The 17,894-nt window shown below is 42.2% G+C and overlaps 1 protein-coding gene across 2 annotated transcripts in view; it reads left to right on the forward strand.

Annotated features, from left to right (window-relative positions):
- The window catches only part of CHN2 (chimerin 2), a 481,322-nt gene that overhangs the window by 271,675 nt on the left and 191,753 nt on the right, over positions 1 to 17,894 (forward strand). The gene's annotated exons all lie outside the window — the stretch shown is intronic.

Here is a 17,894-nt window from a genome sequence, read left to right on the forward strand (position 1 = left end):
AAGCAACCCCAAACATCAGGGAACCTCCGCCATGTTTGACTGTAGGGACCGTGTTCTTTTCTTTGAATGCCTCTTTTTTTTTCCTGTACACTCTATGTTGATGCTTTTTCCCAAAAAAGCTCTACTTTTGTCTCATCTGACCAGAGAACATTCTTCCAAAACATTTTGAGGCTTTCTCAGGTAAGTTTTGGCAAACTTCAGCCTGGCTTTTTTATGTCTCAGGGTAAGAAGTGGGGTCTTCCTGGGTATCCTACCATACAGTCCCTTTTCATTCAGACGCCGATGGATAGTATGGGTTGACACTGTTGTACCCTCGGACTGCAGGGCAGCTTGAACTTGTTTGGATATTAGTCGAGGTTCTTTATCCACCATCCGCACAATCTTGCGTTGAAATCTCTCGTCAATTTTTCTTTTCCGTCCACATCTAGGGAGGTTAGCCACAGTGCCATGGGCTTTAAACTTCTTGATGACACTGCGCACAGAAGACACAGGAACATTCAGGTCTTTGGAGATGGACTTGTAGCCTTGAGATTGCTCATGCTTCCTCACAATTTGGTTTCTCAAGTCCTCAGACAGTTCTTTGGTCTTCTTTCTTTTCTCCTTGCTCAATGTGGTACACACAAGGACACAGGACAGAGGTTGAGTCAACTTTAATCCATGTTAACTGGCTGCAAGTGTGATTTAGTTATTGCCAACACCTGTTAGGTGCCACAGGTAAGTTACAGGTGCTGTTAATTACATGAAGTAGAGAAGCATCACATGATTTTTCAAACAGTGCCAATTAGTGTTGAGCGATACCTTCCGATATCAGGAAATATCGTATCGGATTGGATCGGACCGATACCCAAAAAGTATCGGATATCGCCGATTCCGATACCGGAAACCAATGCAAGTCAATGGGACACAAATATCGAAATGAAAATAAACCCTTTCTTTCCTTGTAGGTTAATTCTACATGAAGTAAAACAACTAAGAATAATGTAGATTGTATTACGCGAAAAGCCGGCAATTCATCAGCGGCATACACCGGTACCCGACAATTTACAACAGAAAGAATAGAGCTTCACACATAGATTAGATAGATAGAAATATGTCAGTCACACATATATGAAGTACAGTGACAGTGTTGCTTACTGTACTTGTCATTTAGTGTAAAGGATTTACTAAAAAAAATAATAGTGTTTTCATGCACCATCTCTTTAAAAAAGCCCGCCGGCAATTCAGCAGCGGTACCCGACAATTTACAACAGAAAGAATAGAGTATCACACATAGCTTAGATAGATAGAAACATGTCAGTCACATATATATGAAGTACAGCGACAGTGTTGATTACTGTACTTGTCATTTAGTGGAAAGGATTTATTAAAAAAAATAATAGTGTTTTCATGCACCGTCTCTTTAATAAAGCCGGCCGGCAATTCAGCAGCGGTACCCGACAATTTAGAATAGAAGAAATAGAGAATCACACATAGATTAGATAGATAAAAACATGTCAGTCACATATATATGAAGTACAGTGACAGTGTTGATTACTGTACTTGTCATTTAGTGTTAAAATAAAGGATTTATTTAAAAAAAAATTGGCGTGGGGTTCCCCTTAATTTTAGTCTCTAGCGGAGGTTAAGCAGACAGCTGGGGCAGATGTTTGAAGCCTGGGAAGGGGGTAATACCCACGGAGCTTCCCAGGCTACTAATATCAGCCCCCAGCTGAATACCTAGCCTTTACTAGCTATTAAAATGGGGGACCCCCCCAAAAAAATGATGTGGGGTCCCCCCTAATTTAATAGCTAGCAAAGGCTAGGCAGACAGCTGGGGGCTGATTTTAATAGCCCAGGAAGGGTGCCATGAATATTGGCCCCCTCCCAGGCTAGAAACACCAGCCGTCAGCCGCCCCAGAAATGGCGCATCCATAGGATGTGCCAATTCTGGCACTTAGCCTCGCTCTTCCCACTGCCCTGTAGCGGTGGCAGTGGGGTAATAGGGCTGGGGTTGATGTCAGCTTATAATGCTAGCTGACATTAAGCCCAGGTTAGTAATGGAGAGGCGTCTATAAGACACCCCCATTACTAACCCCATAGTCAAAGTTAAAAAAAACCACAAACACCCAGAATAAAGTCCTTTAATTGAAATAAACACACAATTCTTTATTGTTCTAAATTAAACCATACTTACCGTCACGCCCATTCCAGCTGAAGCCAACGATCTCCTGCAATAAAAGAAAAATAATAAAGCAACATTATCCTTACCTTTCCATGGTTCCCACGACAGCTTCAGCTCTGCTACATCGAGATGACAGGCTGGACCGCAGCAGAACGCTGCCATCCAGCCTGTCATCCCGCAGACACTGAGAAGCGCAGGCTTGCTTGCGCTCCTCAGTGTCTCGCTGTGACGGCATAAAGATGAGCCGAGGTCATGTCCAATGAACTCAGCTCACCTCATGCACGTCACTGACAGCGTGGGAGAATTCTCACGCTGAAGCGCTGAGTGCAGGAGAATTTTCCCACGCTGTCAGTGACGTGCATGAGGTGAGCCGAGTACATTGGACATGACCTCGGCTCATCTTTATGCCGTCACAGCGAGACACTGAGGAGCGCAAGCATGCCTGCGCTTCTCAGTGTCTGCGGGATGACAGGCTGGATGGCAGCGTTCTGCTGCGGTCCAGCCTGTCATCTCGATGTAGCAGAGCTGAAGCTGTCGTGGGTTCTGCTGCGGATTCCAGCCCCCAGCTGCCTAGTTGTACCTGGCTGGACACAAAAACAGGGCGAAGCCCCACGTCAATTTTTTTTTAATTATTTCATGAAATAATTTAAAAAAAAAGGGCTTCCCTATATTGTTGTGTCCGGCCAGGTACAAATAGGCAGCTGGGAGTTGGGGGCAGCCCGTTCCTGGATGCTGTACCTGGCTGGCATACAAAAATATGGCAAAGCCCACGTCAAAATTTTTGGGAAAAATTAATTAAAAAATAAATAATAATTTAGGGACTGCATCTTTATTAACCCCTCAAGTGTCATTTAGTGTTAAAATAAAGGATTTATTAAAAATAAAATAATAAATAATTTTAGTCTCTAGCGGAGGTTAAGCAGACGGCTGGGGCAGATGTTTGAAGCCTGGGAAGGGGGTAATACCCACGGAGCTTCCCAGGCTGCTAATATCAGCCCCCAGCTGAATACCTAGCCTTTACTAGCTATTAAAATGGGAGACCCCCCCAAAAAATGATGTGGGGTCCCCCCTATTTTAATAGCTAGCAAAGGCTAGGCAGACACCTGGGGGCTGATATTAATAACCCAGGAAGGGTGCCATGAATATTGGCCCCCTCCCAGGCTAGAAACACCAGCCGTCAGCCGCCCCAGAAATGGCGCATCCATAGGATGCGCCAATTCTGGCACTTAGCCTCGCTCTTCCACGCTGCCCTGATGCGGTGGCAGGGGGTAATAGTGGTGGGGTTCATGTCAGCGCCAGCTGCCATGAAGCCCAGGTTAGTAATGATGGGCGTCTATAAGACACCCCCATTACTAACCTACAAAGTGTTAAAAATAAAAAACACACACTACACCCAGAAAAAAAATTATTTATTTGAAATAAAACACAACATTTTATTTAATTCTTAGTTTACTAAAAAAAAATAGTTACCTGTCCACGTTCCTGCGCTGATCTCCCATGCACAGCTGTCACATCTGGAGATGGTGACAGCTGTGCATGGCTGCTGTAAGCTCACGCTGCCGGGAACACGTCCGCCCCCGGCAGCGGGAGCCACTGACTGAGGTCACCGGAGTGCATTCAGGCAGCGCAGCTCCGGAGACCTCCTTTACGGCACTGCTGTACCGTGGGAATTTCTCACGGTACAGCGGGGCCGTAAAGCAGCTAACTGGAGCAGCGCTGCCTGAACTCCGGCGAACCCGCTCATGCAATGACGGGGCTGCTTTACGGCCCCGTCATTCTAGCGGCGGCAGCGGTTCAGAGCGGTCACATTCTATGTGGCTGCTCTAAACTGGAGATCTTCGTGGGACACTCGTGGACTACTACGGAGGGGTAAGGATAAGGTTGTGGTTTATTATTTTATATTTTATTACAGGAGATCGATGGCTTCGGGGAATTAGGTGTCTAGGTGAGTATAGGTGTATTTTTTTATTTTTTACTTTAGTTTAGGTGGCGATCGGCGGGGACAGGTAATGTATAAACTAATTTATTTTAGGTAACCACTGGCCACCAATGACATGTATTTAAAATTTATTGGGGACCAAAAACAAAAAAAAAATATGGGGGCCTAAAAAAATAAAGCATGTATAGGAGCAAAAGATAAACATATGGGGGCCAAAATAACATATGGGGCAGTTTAAATAGCAGGATCAGGCTGATGGGAACTACTGCTCCCATCAAGCTGATCCTGTTGGCACGAGTGGACGGGGGACAGACATAGGCCGATGGGAGTAGTAGTGTCACATCGGCCTATGTCTGCCTGCATGCGCACACCCGCACACATCGCACAGACACCGTGCACACCCGCAGACACCGCACACACCCGCACACATCGCACAGACACCCACACACACCAATCATGACCGGTCTGGGAGGGGTGGCTGACCTGTGCGGCTGTGGGAAAGTTCATGTGAGTTCATGCAATGCCGTCAAGCATGAACTCACATGAACCCTCTGAGGGCAGCGCGGCTACTTCAAATGAACAGCTGATCAGCATCAGCTGATACCTCAGCTGTTCATTTGAAATAACCGGCGGGAAAGCGCAGCACAGAACGGGAAAGCCGGCGGTGAAGTCTTTTCACTGCCGGCTTCCCCACCCGGGTCCTTCGCTCCCCGCTCCTTGGTGCTGCGCTCCACGCCCGATCCTAACTTACGATCGGGATGGGAGGTAGCGAGGGGAGCGGAGGATCGGGGTGGGAGGCTGCAGGGAAGCAGTATTGGGCTGTGTGATTGTTTAAAAGCCGGCGGCTTTTTACCGCCCGCCAGCTTTTAAACAATCAGGAGAATTGCTGGGATGGCATTCTGATGACAGGCTGGATCGCAGCTGAGCGCTGCCATCCAGCTTGTCATCCTTCACAGACACTGCAGAGCGCAGGCATTATGGGAACTTCCGATTCCGGTATTCGATATTCTAAAAGTATCGGAATTAAGTTTCGGAATTCCGATACCACGAATATCGGCCGATACCCGATATTTCAGTATCGGAATGCTCAACACTAGTGCCAATACTTTTGTCCACCCCCTTTTTTAGGTTTGGTGTGGAATTATATCCAATTTGGCTTTAGGACAATTATTTTTGTGTTTTTTCATTGAAGACAAATTAAATGAAGATAATAATACCAAAGAATTTGTGATTGCAATCATTTTCAGGAAGAAACTGAGTATTATCTGACAGAATTGCAGGGGTGCCAATACTTTTGGCCACCACTGTATGTTCCTGATATACAATAATTGGGCGAGTGCTATGATGTCATCAGAAAAGTGGTTAGGTCCATGAAATTTGTATATATCACTGAGTAGGAAGAGGCGTAATGAGCCCCTATTTGACAGTAAGGGGGATCTGACATCAGAAGCAAAATGCATGTATTGTTGGAAGGCCTCTTGAGCCCCATGAGACTGTTGTACTTAGTTTGACAGTCCATGTCACAGTGGCTGCATGATCCTTTTTAAGATTATTCTTGCCTGATCCCCCTTACACGCTCTGTTAGTGGCCTCTCACCCAGCCAAATCAGATCTCCTGCTTTGCACTAATGAGGGGCAAACACCCTGAAACACGGGTCTGTAAATGGAGTGTCTGGATGGGCTTCTTATCCTACGTTATATAGCAAGGCTCGATAAAGGGTCGATACTGACTTTTAGGATTACTGAATCCAATAGGTAGTGCTAGAGTTCAACTCTTCTTTCTCTCTGAAAAGGCAATTTGCATAACTTTAAAGTGAGCATTTTATGAGTCCACCTCATTTTAAGTGCTCTTCTTAGGGTATGTGCACACGATGCAGAAATGCTCAGGATTTTTTCCTGAGCGTTTCTGCATCTCTCTGGCAGGAAAAAACGCATGCGGATTGTACATGCGGTTTCCTGCCAGGGACATGCGGAAATGAAGCGGTCTTCACTTTCATTTCCGCATGCGGGTTGACAAGCGCTTCCCAAGCGATTTTAGCATCACTTGGAAAGTGCTTGTCAACTTCACACTATATAAATCCATGCAACCGGCATGGATTTATATAGTGTGTGATGTCAAAAAATAAAAAATAAATCTATACGTTACCCTCTGATGGCCCCCGGTGTCCTGCTTCATCGGTCCCGGCTGCCGACAGTGAAGACTGTAGGACCTTCCGACGTCAGCGTCACGTGACCCGTCACATGACTCTGACGTCAGCGAAGGTCCTTCATTCAACCGCGAAGTGCCCGGGAAGCCGGCAGGACGCAGCGCGGGCCGTCAGAAGGTGAGAATATATATATTTTTTATTTTATTCTTTTTTTTTAATGGTACCTGGGTCTGGATGAGAGTCCTCTCATCCACACCCGGGTACCATCCGCACATTAGACCGCATGAAAAGCGCATCAACATATACAGTGATGTGGATTCCATGCGGTCTAATGCAAGTCAATGGCGGCAAAAGAGCAGCGTTTCCGCAAAATTAATTGACATGCTGCGGATTTTTGACCGCAGCATTTACGCTGCGGAAAAATCCGCATCATGGGCACACTACATGCGGATTTCGAATGGGGAACATTGCTTCCCTTCTACCATGCGTTTTTCATGCTTTTCCGCGGCGTTTACGCAACTGCAAAAACGCCGCGGAAACGCACGAAAAACGCATCGTGTGAACTCAGCCTTAATATCAGGATTATGCTGCTATTCTGAGATCGGTTTTAAAAGTAAATGCACCAGTCTAATCAGGTCTAAGAGATCCATTTAGTAATGTATGCACAACTTGGTTCAAATTGCCCTTTCCCCCACGGCATCTTGGTGGATTTCAATTTGGGCTTTGACTTGGTAACTCAGGAAGTCTGCATTATTATTTTTCCAGTCATTATTTGGTGGATTTACTATTTTTTATGGTAATTCATAATTCGTTCTGAGCAAGGTAGGGAGCTGCGTGTCTGATGCTGCAAGGGAAAAGCCATGTTTCCACATAGCATAAAAATTTGCTACACTGTGCATTTAAAGGAGTTGCGAAAGTGTGCATTTGTGTACATTTTTTTCCTGCACCCTTCTATGGGGATCCTGAAAAATACATGGAAAAAACTAAGTTAATTTTTTAAGTGCCGAATCCCAGTGTTTCTGCATTTAAAAAAAATGCGTTTAAAAGTGCAACTTCAAATCTATACAAAAAACGCATAAAAAAGCATTAAAAGCATTTAAAAAAACTGCAGAAATGCAATAATCAGAGCATATTGTTATTGCTTGTTTTGGTGCAAACACCTGCAGAAAAAATGTTTTTCCACTTGGGAACATAGCCTGAAACCATACCATTTCCTCCACCATGCTATACTTTTGGTATCTTCTACTTAAATACTTCCTCTTGATAATATGCGCATTGATGTCAATTTCAGGATCCCCTTAGACTCCCTTTCCCATTTTTGCTTTTTTCTCTCAATCTGAACTTCCTGTTACATCCTGTCTCGGGCACATTGGTAGCTGTTGAAAACCATTTAATTTAGCTACCTTTTAAAATCCTCTTTGTGGATCATAGGCTTCTAGAATATGTGGTGTGAAGGCCTCAGAGAAATTTTTGGGCATAAGCATTAAAGAGGACATGTCACTTTCTCAAACAAACCAATTTAAATAGCCTTGTAAGATCTGTGAGTTCCCCTGATTCTGCTGTTTTTTTCCGTTTTGCTCTGCATTGCTCCAGAGCAGAGATATTCAAATTTGTTGCTCTTGGAGTAAAATATGTGAAATCTCTGCTTCTAGACCAACTGGGCATTTCTTAAGAGTCTTAACTGCACTTTCATACACTACCAATCACGGCTGAGACTGATAGATCAGCTGTTGAGGTGTGATTGGCAGTGTCTGGAAGGGAGGAGTGAAAGCGCACACTCCATAGATGACTCTTAAGAAACGCCCAGTTCATCTACAAGTCGAAATTTCACATACTGCGCTCCAAAAAGCAACAAATATGAATATCTCTGCAATAGAGTGACGCAGTGCAAAAAAAAATGCTCAGAGAATTTTTAAAAGGTATTTAACAATTTTTTTATGCAAGTGACAGGTCCTAAGATGCCACACATTTCAACATTACAAACCAAATAGAAATGTCTGAGTTGATTTAAAATAAAAAAAAATTAATGTTGGGGTAACTCTTTTAAGCTGAATAATTCCAGATCATCATACTGTAGTTCAGATCATCTGTGTCCTGTGCAAACCCATCCAAAATGAACGCTGAAAATATTTCTGATACATATCAATGAGCTGTAATCTCTATAGCAAGTGCAGGCTGGACTTATTGTGTTGTTTTCCTGGGCTTAAAGCATCAATTTACTAAAACGTGACTCAAGGAAATAACGCAGTTCATGGATTTCACTGGCAATTTGAGTTCCTACTTCTCTGACCTTCATTGGCACACAGATTAGTAGGCACTTCAGTCATTTCCGAGGTTCCTATTCCTTTGGGCAGGTTACCGTCAGTTTAACATTTAGGCAGTAATGAGAAAAATCACTAGAGAAATACAGTCAGGAAGGATAAAGATTTTCGTCTGAAGTATCAAACCCTCTAGTCTGAGCATGACTTCAATCTGGGCCTTTTTGCGTGATATTTATTGAGTGCTTTAATCTGCTACTTTACCGCTATCTAGCCCCTCCATCTCTTATATCCAATGTCATTGTGCTCCCACTGTCATCCCCATACATTGACAATTGCAGCATGTATAATGTTAACTTTTTATATTATTTTTTTTAAAGGCGACCCATGATTAAATATTAATTGTCTCCGTTAGATTAGGCAAAAGATAAAAGTTTTTCCATTGGCATTATTTTATAAAAAATGCTGCACTGCCTCGATATTCCCATTACATGTTTAGTATGCTGCCCCCTGGTTTTCTTATGATTCCTTCTAAGAAGAACCACTTTTTGTGTCCAGTGATGGTGAGAAGAAAACACAATTTTTTTTTATTAAACCCTAATACAAAAAAAGTATAGGAACATTTTTTTACCTAAATGCATGTATTTTTGGTTCAGAATCATTTTTGCAATTGCGTTTCATTAAAATTTAGCAGCTTGTTTGGGCTAATTTCAGTGCTAAGTGTTATGCTAGAGTAGCTACTCACTCAGAAAAATAGGTAAATCTAAATACTGCAACTGACCCTGCCAGTTCCTGTACATACTAAAGATCCTGACCCCACAGTCCCTAGTGGTTCCTGTGTGAGCGGAGATAGCCTGATAGCCCTAACCACAGACTAGAAGATAGCAACTCAGGCCTATGCTGCCTAAAAGGCTGTAGAGCGCATCACGTTCCTCCTAAAGAACCGGTGGGAGGAGCAGAGTGTGAATTACCTACAAAAGGGAAAGTGTGGTGAAAAAAAGGAAAGATCCCAGTGTGAGTAAAATAAACCATGAAATACAAAATAAAGTATAAAGTACTTAATGTTAGAGAAAATGCCACCTACTTCCTAAAAAGAAACTGAAGGTAGGTGCAGAATAAAGCAAAGAGAAAAAGAAAAACCCTAGCTGGAATTTCACTGACTGGCTTTAGTCAGAATTGCTGAACAGCCACAAGAAACTATCACCAGCAGGAAATTCCAGCAAGGGGACAGTATATAAAGCCGCACCCGAAAGCTGATAGGGCAGACAAATGAAAATACCTGTGTTATGCTAAGCAGACTGCAGCCAGAATAGCAAAACCTAAACACCCGGAGAAAGGTGTGTCTGCTGTGGCTTGACAGACAGAGAAGCCAACCACAAAGCACAGGCTCAGGGTTCGAACCCAGGAGCATGACACTAAGGGCCTTCATTTTATATTTCAAGTACACTGCTCAAAAAAATAAAGGGAACATTAAAATACCACATCCTAGTTATCACTGAATGAAATATTCCAGTTGCAGATCTTTATTCATTACATAGTGGAATGCATTGAGAACAATAAAACACAAAAATGATAAATTTAAATCAAAATTAATATCCCATATAAAATCAAAACGGATCCAACTTCAGTGGAAATACCTCAAGACAAGGAAATGATGCTCAGTAGTGTGTGTGGCCTCCACGTGCCTGCATGACCTCCCTACAACGCCTGGGCATGCTCCTGATGAGGCGGTGGATGTTCTCCAGAGGGATCTCTGCCCAGACCTGGATTAAAGCATCAGTCAACTCCTGGACAGTCTGTGGTGAAATGTGGCGATCGTGAATGGCTAGAGGTGACTTTCTCAGGTCAATATTACAAGAGCTGGAAGACAGTTCTGACCTCTTGTGGTCACTATGATGTAGACAGTTTCTAAACGACTATGGAATACATAACATACTGACAGGAGTGGCATACATATTACCGTATATTTGAATTGATTTTTATTTTACATATATTAAATAGATCGATTTAGTATCAATGCTAAAAGTAATTCAAACATTTCTTCTTGTTTTTTTAATTCCTTTTATTCCCTAATTTTGGGTTCAAGAAAAAAAAATATGCTGCAGCAATCAAATTTATATTTTGGTTCTGTATCCTGGGAATATTCATACTATTGCTGTGCACCCTTTTGATAAATTTGTTGCAGTTTAGTCATTTTCACCTCCGTACATTGGTGATACGTCTTTTCCATCATTTGGGAACATTTTTACATTATCTCCGATTACCACTACTGTCAGTTCTATGTTTTCAGCACTGGGTTGAGTAATCTATCCGACAATTTGGCCAATGCTTCATACTGTTACTTTTGGCACTCAGACTCTGGTATGATTACACTATAAAAGCAACATGATCTTAATGTTTTCTTATGGAAGGAAAAGTAACAAGGTAGTTGCATTTTTTGCAATAATCAAAAAGTATCTTCCCTAAAGCGTGGCAACCATACAGCTTAGCATTTTTCTATTTAAAATAGGAAAAAAAAATATATATATATATATATATATATATATATATATATATATGTATACACTGCTCAAAAAAATAAAGGGAACACTCAAATAACACATCCTAGATCTGAATGAATGAAATATTCTCATTGAATACTTTGTTCTGTACAAAGTTGAATGTGCTGACAACAAAATCCCACAAAAATCATCAATGGAAATCAAATTTATTAACCAATGGAGGCCTGGATTTGGAGTCACCCCCAAAATTAAAGTGGAAAAACACACTACAGGCTGATCCAACTTTGATGTAATGTCCTTAAAACAAGTCAAAATGAGGCTCAGTATTGTGTGTGGCCTCCACGTGCCTGTATGACCTCCCTACAACACCTGGGCATGCTCCTGATGAGGTTGCAGATGGTCTTCTGTGGGATCTCCTCCAAGACCTGGACTAAAGCATCCGCCAACTCCTGGACAGTCTGTGGTGCAACGTGACGTTGGTGGATGGAGCGAGACATGATGTCTCAGATGTGCTCAATCGGATTCAGGTCTGGGGAATGGGCGGGCCAGTCCATAGCTTCAATGCCTTCCTCTTGCAGGAACTGCTGACACACTCCAGCCACATGAGGTCTGGCATTGTCCTGCATTAGGAGAAACCCAGGGTCAACCGCACCAACATATGGTCTCATAAGGGGTCTGAGGATCTCATCTCGGTACCTAATGGCAGTCAGGCTACCTCTGGGGAGCACATGGAGGGCTGTGCGGCCCTCCAAAGAAATGCCACCCCACACATTACTGACCCACTGCCAAACCGGTCATGCTGAAGGATGTTGCAGGCAGCAGATCACTCTCCATGGCGTCTCCAGACTCTGTCACGTCTGTCACATGTGCTCAGTGTGAACCTGCTTTCATCTGTGAAGAGCACAGGGCGCCAGTGGCGACTTTGCCAGTCCTAGTGTTCTGTGGTAAATGCCAAGCATCCTGCACGGTGTTGGGCTGTGAGCACAACCCCCATCTGTGGATGTCGGGCCCTCATACCACCCTCATAGAGTCGATTTCTAACCGTTTGTGCAGACACATGCACATTTGTGGCCTGCTGGAGGTCATTTTGCAGGGCTCTGGCAGTGCTCCTCCTGTTCCTCCTTGCACAAAGGCAGAGGTAGCGCCTCCAGCCTCTGGACACTACGCTGACAGACACAGCAAAGCTTCTTCCCACTGCTCGCATTGATGTGCCATCCTGGATGAGCTGCACTACCTGAGCAACTTCTGTGGGTTGTAGAGTCTGTCTCATGCTACCACGAGTGTGAAAGCACAACCAACATTCAAAAGTGACCAAAACATCAGCCAGAAAGCATTGGTACTGAGATGTGGTCTATGGTCCCCACCTGCAGAACCATTCCTTTATTGAGGTTGTCTTGACAATTGGCAATAATTTCCATCTATTGTCTATTCCATTTGCACAACAGTATGTGAAATTGATTGTCAATCAGTGTTGCTTCCTAAGTGGACAGATTGATTTCACAGAAGTTTGATTTACTTGGAGTTATATTCTGTTGTTTAAGTGTTCCCTTTATTTTTTCGAGCAGTGTATATATATATATATATATTCCAATTACTTTATGTTTTTTTGTTTATTTGATGGTTGTAGATAAAACAAGAGATGATGTTAGATAGGTCTTTTTGTTTTCTTAAACAGCACTACTTTTGTCCATAGACAAAAGACCACGTTCACACATTCAGTATTTGGTCAGTATTTCACATCAGTATTTGTAATCCAAAATCAGGAGTGGAACAATAAGAGGAAAAGTAGAATAGAAACACGTCACCACTTCAGTATTTTTCACCCACTTCTAAAAAAAAGATATAGTGTATCGGTTAAAAAAGAGGAAAAAAGACACAGACACTCTTTCTATTTTCTTCTTTTTTTTCCTTGGGAGTAAGTTAAATGTTAAGACGCATATAAACTTTCTAAACAAAAACTATCCTTTTGTGATAAAATTCACAGAGGACCTGGCCTTTAAATTTTAGACAGTGCAAACATAGACTCACTAGACAGTCTTTAAAATGTACCAAATTTATCAAAGTGCCTCTGGTTGCTAAATCTGGTGTACCTTTAGTAAAGTTTATACATTTGCTAGTTCATTTGCTTTGGTCCACAAAGTTGCAACCAATTTTGGATCATTTTTGGCTCATAGGATCATGATTTTGACCACGTCTTTCTCTGGCCATTTCTAATAAGACATGCCTACAATTTAAAGGGAACCTGTCACCCGAAAAATCACTATTAACCTGCAGGTATGGACTTAATCTGCAAGTTAATAGTGTTACTAACCTGCTCGTGGCCCGCACGCAGCTGAACGATGTGGGGAGAAAATTAACTTTATTCTCCCTGGCAGCGTTTGGCTTCCAGTCATAGGGGTGGCACCGGCGCTGGTTCAGTCACTGAGTATAAAGAGCGGCAGCTGTAGCCGCATCCCCCAGCACTCTCTCTGCATTGGGGCCGGCTGTCAGTCAATGCTGGGGGACGCGGTTACAGCCTCAGCTCTTTATACTCAGTGACTGAACCAGCGACGATGCCACCCCTATAACTGGAAGCCTAACGCTGCCGGAAGGAATAAAGTTTATTTTCTCTCCCCAGCGTTTGGCTAATTGCAGGCACCAGGCAGCATAATAACCCTATTATCCTGCAGGTAAGCCCATATCTGTATGTTAGTAGCGTTTTTTCTGGTGACAGGTTCCCTTTAAGCCGGATTTTTGGTGCATGTGGCTTAATACACCAGACTCACAGTGTGTAATGAATATGTGAGTTATGAACTGAGTTATGTAATGAGATATATCCAGTGATGTCCTTAGACAGCTCTTTGGTCTTGGCCATGGTGGAGAGGTTGGAGTGTGATTGAGTGTGTGGACAGGTGTCTTTTATTCAAGTAACGAGTTCAAACAGGTGCAATTAATACAGGTAATGAGTGCAGAGTAGGAGGGCTTCTTAAAGACTCACAGGCTACCTAGGGCTCTTTGATCGACTGAATTACCAGGTAATACACCTTACATTTTGTGATCTTTATTCATGGTGAACATATTGATTCTGTCCTAGGATTAGCCCCATAGAGCATAGTGTTTGGTGGCATCAATACTGTTGCACTAGCATATTACTTTGATAGCAGCCTTATCACTCTCTCTCTTGTGCATTATCGGCACATTTAGTATATCAGTAAATTCAGGCTCCATACTGCCTATAATTTTAGGTTAGGACTACTTTTTCTGATAATATTTTACTATTCTAATAATTATTTTCTGTGCTATATACTATTAGGCTAATGGTATCCTTGCTGGGTTTTTCATCCCCTTGTTTTTGGAGTTTTTTTTGTCCTGTTTTTCATACCTATGTTTTAAATTTATAATCAATAAAAATAACATGTTTTAATTAAATATTTTTTTTGTTGGAATCTCTTTGTATCTGGCGGTTATATGCCGCAACAGATTATGTTGTCTACAGTGGGTACGGAAAGTATTCAGACCCCTTTAAATTTTTCACTCTTTGTTTCATTGCAGCCATTTGATAAATTCTACAAAGTTCATTTTTTCTCATTAATGTACACTCTGCGCCCCATCTTGACTGAAAAAAAAACAGAAATGTAGACATTTTTGCAAATTTAGTAAAAAAGAAAAACTGAAATATCACATGGTCATAAGTATTCAGACCCTTTGCTCAGTATTGAGTAGAAGCACCCTTTTGAGCTAGTACAGCCATGAGTCTTCTTGGGAATGATGCAACAAGTTTTTCACACCTGGATTTAGTGATCCTCTGCCATTCTTCCTTGCAGATCATCTACAGTTCCATCAGGTTGGAGGGTGAACGTTGGTGAACAGCCATTTTCAGGTCTCTCCAGAGATGCTCAATTGAGTTTAGGTCAGGACTCTGGCTGGGTCAGTTAAGAATGGTCGCAGAGTTGTTCTGAAGCCACTCCTTTCTTATTTTAGCTGTGTGCTTAGGGTCATTGTCTTGTTGGAAGGTGAACCTTCTGCCAAGTCTGGAGTCCAGAGCACTCTGGAAGAGGTTTTCATCCAGGATATCTCTGTACTTGGCCGCATTCATGTTTCCATCAATTGCAACCAATCGTCCTGTCCCTGCAGCTGAAAAACACCCCCATAGCATGATGCTGCCACCACCATGTTTATCTGTTGGGATTGTATTGGGCAAGTGATGAGCAGTGCCTGGTTTTCTCCACACATACCGCTTAGAATTATCACCAAAAAGTTCTATCTTCGTCTCATCAGACCAGAGAATCTTATTTCTCATAGTCTGGGAGTCCTTCATGTGTTTTTGAGCAAACTCTATGCAGGCTTTCATATGTCTTGCACTGAGGAGAGGCTTCCGTCGGGCCACTATGCCATAAAGGCCCGACTGGTGGAGGGCTGCAGTGATAGTTGACTTTGTGGAACTTTCTCCCATCTCCCTACTGCATCTCTGGAGCTCAGCCACAGTTATCTTGGGGTTCTTCTTTACCTCTCTCACCAAGGCTCTTTTCCCACGATTGCTCCGTTTGGCTGGACGGCCAGGTGTAGGAAGACTTCTGGTTATCCCAAACTTCTTCCATTTAAGGATTATGGAGGCCATTGTGCTCTTCGGAACCTTGAGTAATGCAGAAATTCTTTTGTACCCTTGGGCAGATCTGTGCCTTGCACAATTCTGTCTCTGAGCTCCTTGGGCAGTTCCTTTGAGCTCATGATTCTCATTTGGTCTGATATGCACTGTGAGCTGAGAGGTCTTATATAGACAGGTGTGTGCCTTTCCACATCAAGTCCTATCAATTTAATTAAACACAGCTGGACTCCAATGAAGGAGTCGAACCATCTCAAGGAGGATCACAAGGAAATGGACAGCATGTGACTTAAATATGAGTGTCTGAGCAAAGGGTCTGAATACTTATGACCATGTGATATTTCAGTTTTTCTTTTTTAATAAATTTGCAAAAATTTCTACATTTCTGTTTTTTTTCAGTCAAGATGGGGTGCAGAGTGTACATTAATGAGAAAAAAAAGAACTTTTTAGAATTTACTAAATGGTTACAATGAAACAAAGAGTGAAAAATTTAAAGGGGTCTGAATACTTTCAGTACCCACTGTATAAACTAATAGCTGTTGGCTCAGTGCTCATTCATCTGAACTTTCATCACCTCTGAGTACTTAGTATGTATCTTTTCTAACTTAGGAAGAGGTGATCACGTGGCTTTGGTGGAGGTTATTTCCCAGGGGGACAAAAAAATGGCAAATCTTACTTACTTGTACAGTAAGAGCTAGTCAGACTACCCCCTATTCACATTTAGATCTTATTTTTTACCTTGGACAATGGAAAAACTAACTTTAATGTGGTTCTTGCATTGAATGTCCACCTTTACAACATAATATGTGAGGCCACATAGTTTATACTGAATATTTTCTTAATAAACCTTTATAGGAGATAGATCTCACTTTTTGTGATAATGATCTCCAAACCCCCTGGTGCAGATGCATCATACTTAGTAACAGTTACGAAACAAAATTTGAGATATTTAATCCTTCCCTCCTGGAGTGACTGCCAACATTCACAAAATTTTTAGGACTGCACACCCAAAAACAACCGCTTTTAGGTCTGGTTTGAAAAGGCCCAGACCCTTTTGGAACTTGACGTACAGGACCGTTATGGCAATATCGCACAGCACAGCTATCATTTTTCAAGAACCGGAAAAAATTGGTTTCAATAGGCAACAAAGACAGTTTTCCTTTTTAAAAAGTTACTTAATCCTTTTCGGTTACATGACCTACCATTAGGTCATGTAGCAAGAAACAATATATGGAGCAAGCTCAGGAGCTGAGTCTGCTGTACACGGTGGATGTGATACACAGCCGGCATCGGCCTCTAATTGACTTGTACAGTAAATAATGTAAAGCAAAATGCCAGAATTGTTGTTTTTTTTTAGTCACAGCACCTCCCCCCCAGAATTGCAAGAAAAAGCATCCAAAAGATTGTGTGCATCACAGAATTGTATGAATAAAAACTTCACCGCACCACGCGAAAAAACAAGATCTTCTACAGGTCTGTCAAAAGAAAAATAAAAAAGTTACGGTTCTCAGAAAATAAACCAAAATTTTTTTTTTCACTGCTTAAGAAAACCTTTAAAAAATTGGTATCACCATAATACTACTGTTCTAGAGAATCATGTTTCCAGGTTAATTTTGCTGCGCAAAGAATGCCGTAAAAAATAAAGCCCCTAAAACAATGGAAAAATTGTGTATATTTCACCCTACTTGGAGTTTTTTTCTCGTTTTCCAGTATATTGTATGATAAAATGATGATTGATGTTAATCCAAACTACAGCTCATTCTGTGAAACACAAGCTCTCATATGACTATGTCGATGGCAAAGTAAAACTGTTAAGGCTCTTGGAAGAAACGGAGGTAAAAACGGAAATGCAAAAATGAAAATTGCCCGCTGCCGGAAGGGGTTAAATCTCCTCCGCAGTTTAAATTATAACGTTTTGACTGACATCCATACTGGTGACACACAGAATAATAAAAGCCATCACAAAGCAGGCAATTTGGAGAATTTACACATGTAATCTTCAGTTTATGATTGACCTTCATGGAGTACAGTAAGCAGTGCAAGAAATAACGGCAGCAGGTAGAAGAATGTAAATGAGAGACGGTGTTTGTTTGGGACCCAGTAGGTGATGGCTGTGGAGTGGATATAGACACCAGTAATCCCATCACGTGTATCACTGTGCTACAATGAATGATTGAACTGTAATAAATCAGGAATATCAATGTATACTTCTATTCTTTGTTCTGATTCTTGACATTTTGAGCAGTGAGGGGGGCAGGGTAACTATGGAAACAACTTCTTCTGAATCCCAATAGATTCTCAGACTGC

Source organism: Phyllobates terribilis, unplaced genomic scaffold, assembly GCF_046119375.1.
Source record: "Phyllobates terribilis strain yellow unplaced genomic scaffold, ASM4611937v1 Scaffold_4__5_contigs__length_816908805, whole genome shotgun sequence".
NCBI classification, from domain to species: Eukaryota; Metazoa; Chordata; class Amphibia; order Anura; family Dendrobatidae; genus Phyllobates; species Phyllobates terribilis.